Raw genomic sequence first — 6,060 nt, forward strand, 5'->3', positions numbered from 1 at the left:
ATATATATATATATATATGTTTGTGTTTCTGAATATGTGTTTGTGTATATTTATATATCTAATTATATAAATGAACTTTTTTATCCATCCCCAGATACTCCTCACCAATAGTGATACTTAACTTGTGTAGCCAAGAGGGTATTTTTGATGCTATTTAAATACTCTTCTATGTACTCAGCATTGTTCTGTTAAAAAGTAGACACCCATTTTAAAATTTTTTTATTGGGATTTCCACAAATAGCCTCCTCCTAACCCCCAGCAATATTAAGGTGTTTAATAACAGGTCAGTATTGTAAATCTCCATTTCTTATTGAACTCTAAAATGCTTATTGTCAACAATGTAATCTGTGTTGCATGATAGTACCTTGTCTTAATTTGACAGACAAAGGGTGGCTTTCTTTAATTAGCATGAATTTAATTAGAGGGCAAAAGAAAAAAAAAATATTAATTGGAGCATATCTTTGTCGGTAATAAATTTGTCATGGTACATTGGGACACATCTAAGTTCTCTGCTCCAAGGAAAGATCAATGAAAAGTTTACAAAGGAAGTTACAAGTTAGTTGAAATTTAAAATACCAGGGGAAGTTTTCAGGTATCAAACACTGGAATGATTGTATTTCAGGCAAAAAGTGCACAAAGCTAAGATAAAGCAGAAAATGAACCAACTTGATTTAGTAGTCATTTTATTTGTTATTACATCAACTATATTTTACTATAAATGCATTATTTTTCCAAATATTAGCATTTTGGGTACTTTATATCTAACTATGGTCCTTCTAAGTTGATGAAGTTGTACTGAAGAGACATTTGATTATATATGGTTAGGATATGGTACCTTTAGGTGGTAAAAAAAGACTGCATTTTTGCAAGTACCCCTGCCTCTTCTTGGATCCCAAGAAGCCCAGCTGTGCTTCCTGGTGCTTATTCCCTGAAGCAGCTTGGGGTAGAGAAACATGTACAAGGAGCATTTAAGCTTCTGAGGATCCACAAAACAGACCATTTAATATGTCGTATTTAGTGTTTAATTATAATTATTATACTTTGGGGGCGGGGTAAGGGAGAGGGGAACACTCATATTTCCAAAGCTGAATGTACAATTTTATGTTATAGTAGCCAAACCTTATTACTGAAATAAAGATGCCTCTACAAACTACTAACATATTATTAAATAAAGTGAACTTGGGTTGATTATACTTTGACAGCTAGAATGAAGAGATTATTTCTCAGCTTCTTGAACAATTTCAGTACAGCTGAATTCATACTGTCCATGGTGAATTATTAGAAGTCACTCCATGTGCTCAGTTCCAAAGAAAAATGTTCATTTCACCCAACCTCAATACTATTCCTTTGGTTTTTATAGCATCTAACAGATTTTGTCATCTGTAAATTTATACTGGTGCAAAACTGGCAGAACAGTGCTGACAAAAGAGTAGATGAGATGGTTTAAAGCAACTCTGAGTGATGCAAAGCTTAATCAAAGGAGGGCACACAAGGTCCCACTCATTCACTGTCTTAGTCTGAACTATTTAGAACTTCCATTGACAAGATTCCTGGGACAGTGGCCCATATCACATATACAAAAAGAGAATAACGTAATTAGTTACTTCCCACAGCATTATAGGATTGGTTAATATAATTGAGAGCTTTAGATGTATTATTTGACAGACGAATGACTGAATATATAAAAGGAAGATTGGCCTGTATTCATGCCAATTGGTACAACTTCACTACTATGTAATGATGTTAGGGATACTTTTGAAGCAGACAAAATTCATTCTTTCATTCAACTAATATGTATGGAGTACCTATTTCATCCTAAATACTGTGCAAAATGTAGAAGACACTGCAGTGAACAGGATCTGAACCTGATCTTCACACTGCTTATGGTTTAATGTAAAGATGAAAGAAAGCCATATTGTACATGCCAAATTTGATCAGTTGTCAGGATGGCTAGAGTGACAGCAATATGCCATTCCTGGCCTAGGATGCTTTAACTTAAAAAAAAGAAAAGAAGGGGGAAGAGGTAGAAGGGTACAAAGAAGAGGAGAAAAGGTGGAAGAAGAAGAAAAAAGGGTGCTATTTAAGAAAGTAAGAAAATCACTGATAATTTTCTGACCTTTAGCATCTCTATAAAATGAAGAAAAATCACACTGGCTCTGACTACCTCACTTGATTATAGAAAAGATCAAATTTGGCAAAAGTAGGTGAAATGTTTGAACTCAAAATTTCTGTACTTAATTTAGGTAGTATTATGATGTTTTACAAGTGAACAGGAACATTTCTTAATTCTTCACACCAATGAAGGATATGAGTAGAAGTGTCAAAATGTATGCTGGCTGACCAGGATTCATTAATGCATGTTCAATGGAGAATTTATTATTCCCTTTCATTAAAAAAGAGTGATAGTTTGCAGTTTCCCTGGTCAGAATTTCAAAAATGGTCAGATTCTAAATTTTATAGCCCCCAGTGTGGAAAAAGGCACATGAAAAAAAAATGAGGCAAAAACTTAAGTGCTCTATTTCCTCTTTTTATTTCAAATTGTGAAAGAAAAATAGGTAAAATTTTATGCAATGCTATGGTTTACATGTAAGACCTTTTAGGTGCTTCAAATATTTTTAAAATATATTCTTTGTTCTTGTATCAATTCATTCATTAAATGAATATTTGTTGCAAACTTACCGTGTTAGCAAGTGTGTAAAATTCAAAGTAAGTTTAAGAAAGCTTCTTGCTATCTAGAAGTTTGAAAACCAACTCTTGATTTTTATGTCAGTTAACCAAGGTCAAACTATGGAATACTGATTAGATCACTGATTTATATGCAGACAGAAGAGGTTTGCACTATCCTAGCTTGGAAATGTATTAGACAACCTATTCCATCTCTGTAGGACTCAGACTCTTCTAAATGCAGGATAAATGCGAATGTCAATGGGGAATAATGATAATATATATCTTGAAGAGTTGTCAAAATTAAATGAGGTAATAGATGTAAAGTGCTTAACACAGTATTTGACATATATGAATTATTTGATAAATGGTAGTTATTATTTTTATATTATGTCAAATACATATTTAATCTTTTTGTTCTTTGTGAAAAGGAGCACTATTTTAAAGTGAAGAAAAAGAAATGAAGGCAAGGAAAATTCAATGTAATATTAAATATTTAAAGTACTTTCTATAGTTTCCATTGTATGTTTTATTCAGCTGTGAAATTGGAAAAATTATTTGAAATGCCTTTCTGTTATTTCCTTTTCTATAAATAACAAAATAAAACCCCAGTGTTGTAGAAAAAAAAATCATTGGCATAAGGTTTATAAATCATTTTGCATAATATAGGGAACCAGAAATCTTCTTAAGAAGAAAACTGCCTTTGTTTGTACAAATATGCTCAAATAAATATTTTGAGCTGAGATGAGATGCTGAGGATAAGTGTCTAAACCAGGTCCCCCCAACCCCAAATTGTCTGCAAGAAAAAATGATAAGGATTTCTATTTACTCCTGAGAAATATTTATGTTTACTCCTGAGAAGACAGAGGAGAAAAGCAGAAAAAGAGGGATGTCTTAGTTTCCTGGCTGCTAAGATAGACACCACACAATGGGTTAATTTAACAACATGAATTTATTGGCTCATGGTTTTGAGACTAGGAAAAGTCCAAAATTGAGGCATCAGCAAGACGATGGTTACTCCCTGAAGACTGTGGCATTCTGGGGCTAGCTGCTGGTGATCCTTGGGTACTGGGCTTGTCCATCATGAAGTGATGTCCTCTCCCGTCTCTCCTGGGATCTGTAGACTTCCAGCTTCTACTCCTCCATGTGGTCTCTTTATAAAGCCTCCAGTTATAGGATTAAGGGTTAACCTATTTCAGTTTGGCCACACCTTAACTAAAAATAATATCTCCAAAAGGTCCTATTGATTCACCGGGGGTGACCTGTGGCGGCGGCTGCACGTCAGGCGGAGAAAGCCGCCTCCAGGAATGAATCTGAAGTCTGCTGCAGTAAAACACTGAAGGCTTTAAAATGTTTTCTTGCATAGAATCCAAACTTTAAGTAGCTGCTTATTGAGGATAGGGAAGGCAGGAAGCTAATGTCTGTCTCAAGATATAGGACAGCTGTTTGCTCGTCAACCTCAACTGTGCAAAGCAATAACAGGAAAGACAACCTGACATAGGGAACTGGGGACTACTATACAGAAAGAGAACTACAGAGCATCCCTAATCCAAAATCCCTATATTTTTTATCAGAGTGTGAAACAGAAGAACATGGCTCAAGAAACTAATCACAGCCCAGTGGCTATGCTTTGTTCCACTGGCCACGGATTTTATGGTAACCCTTGTATAAATGGCATGTGTGTTCAGTGTACTATAGAGAGCATCTTCAAATACAGAATAGTAGGAATGTTAGAATAAGCCCCCTTGTAGCTTCTGTCAGTAGTCTTTCTGAATCTTTACCAGTTCAGTGCACAGATGACAGTGTCCCAGCAGTTCGGTCAACATTAGACTCTACATTTTCATCTATGCAGCCAAGTCCTGTATCGAATCAGTCACTTTTATCAGAATCTGTAGCATCTTCCCAAGAGGACAGTACATTTGTGACAAAGCAGTACCTGAAAACAGAAGATCTGCAAGGACCCAGAACAGAAGGCCTTGTTCCTCTTGAATGTGATCCTCCATCTTCAGTATCAGATATGGCACATTAGACATCAGAAGAGCAAAGCAAGTCTCTTGAAAAACCAAAACAAAAGAAGAATTGCTGTTTCATGTGCAGGAAGAAAGTGGGACTTACCGGGTTTGAATGCTGGTGTGGAAATGTTTACTGTGGTGTACACCTTTACTCAGATGTACACAATTGCTCTTGCAATTATAAAGCTGATGCTGCTGAGAAAATCAGAAAAGAAAATCCAGTAGTTGGTGAAAAGATCCATAAGATTTGAACTCCTGCTGGAATACAAAATCCTTTGACCATCTGCAAACTAAAAATTGATGAGCTTTGTTTTCCTAGTCATTGGGAATGTAAAGCAATATGTCTTACATAGACCTTTTAATCATGCATGTCCTCAAAAGAATAGGTTTTTGTTTTTGTTTTGAAAATAACTCTGAACATTTATTTCCATTGCAGTTGCTGTGGCTGAAAAGACTTAAGTAAATTTTACATTATCCTTTTAAGATCATTTTAATTTTAGTTGAGTGCAGAGGGCTCTTTATAACAAACGTGGAGAAATTTTGGAGGGCTGTGATTTTTCCAGTATTAAACATGCGTGCATTAACTTGCTGTTTATTTTCTCACTGTGCATGTATATACAGCTTTTCTCTGCAGCACGAGTTCTCTTTTGATAATGTCCCTTGGGGCACAACTAGTTATCAGTAACTGAATGTATCTTAACCATTATGGCTGCTTCTGTTTTTTTCATTAACAAAAGTTATACATATGTTAGCATATAGTTTTTTTGCACCCTCTATTTATGTCTGAATCATTTGTCACAGGAGAGTGTATGCTGATGAGATTCTAAGGTTGTACGGTTTAAAAATTTGAGTGAGGAAAGAAAAAGCTGTATGCATTTCATTCCTGTCTGTAGGTTTCTTTCAGATTACGTTTATCAGTCTGTGTGTATACAATTTGAAGAATGATCTGAAGTAATTGTGCTGTATTTATGTTTATCCACCAATCTTTGATTAAATAAAAGAAAACCAGAGCAAAAAAGGAAAAAATGGTCTTATTTACAATTGGTTCACACCCACAGGAATAGATCAGTATTAAGAATATGTTTTTTTTTTTTTTTCTGGGGTACATCATTCAATCTGCCACAGGGGACAAAGAACTGATGGACAGAGAAAGGAACCAGATGTAAATATGATAAAATATTTGCATCTTGAGATAACAACGTTCCTGTTTTCTCTTGTTGGCATTTAAGATTCTGTTTCACTCACTCTTGTCATTTTAATGGTGATAGATCTGCACAATTTCGTGGCCCTTTAATTAATTTTAGAGTTCTCAATATATCATGCTCCATTGTTGTGGTGTCACAAGATACAGAAAAAATAATAGAAAGCAGACATCAAAAATTGT

General features: G+C 34.9%; 1 pseudogene; it reads left to right on the forward strand.

Annotated features, from left to right (window-relative positions):
* The first annotated feature begins 4,256 nt into the window (after positions 1-4,256).
* LOC119543295 lies at positions 4,257-4,927 on the forward strand (annotated as a pseudogene).
* The last annotated feature ends 1,133 nt before the right edge of the window (positions 4,928-6,060 follow it).

Source organism: Choloepus didactylus, chromosome 8 (assembly GCF_015220235.1).
Source record: "Choloepus didactylus isolate mChoDid1 chromosome 8, mChoDid1.pri, whole genome shotgun sequence".
In the NCBI taxonomy this organism is placed as follows: Eukaryota; Metazoa; Chordata; class Mammalia; order Pilosa; family Megalonychidae; genus Choloepus; species Choloepus didactylus.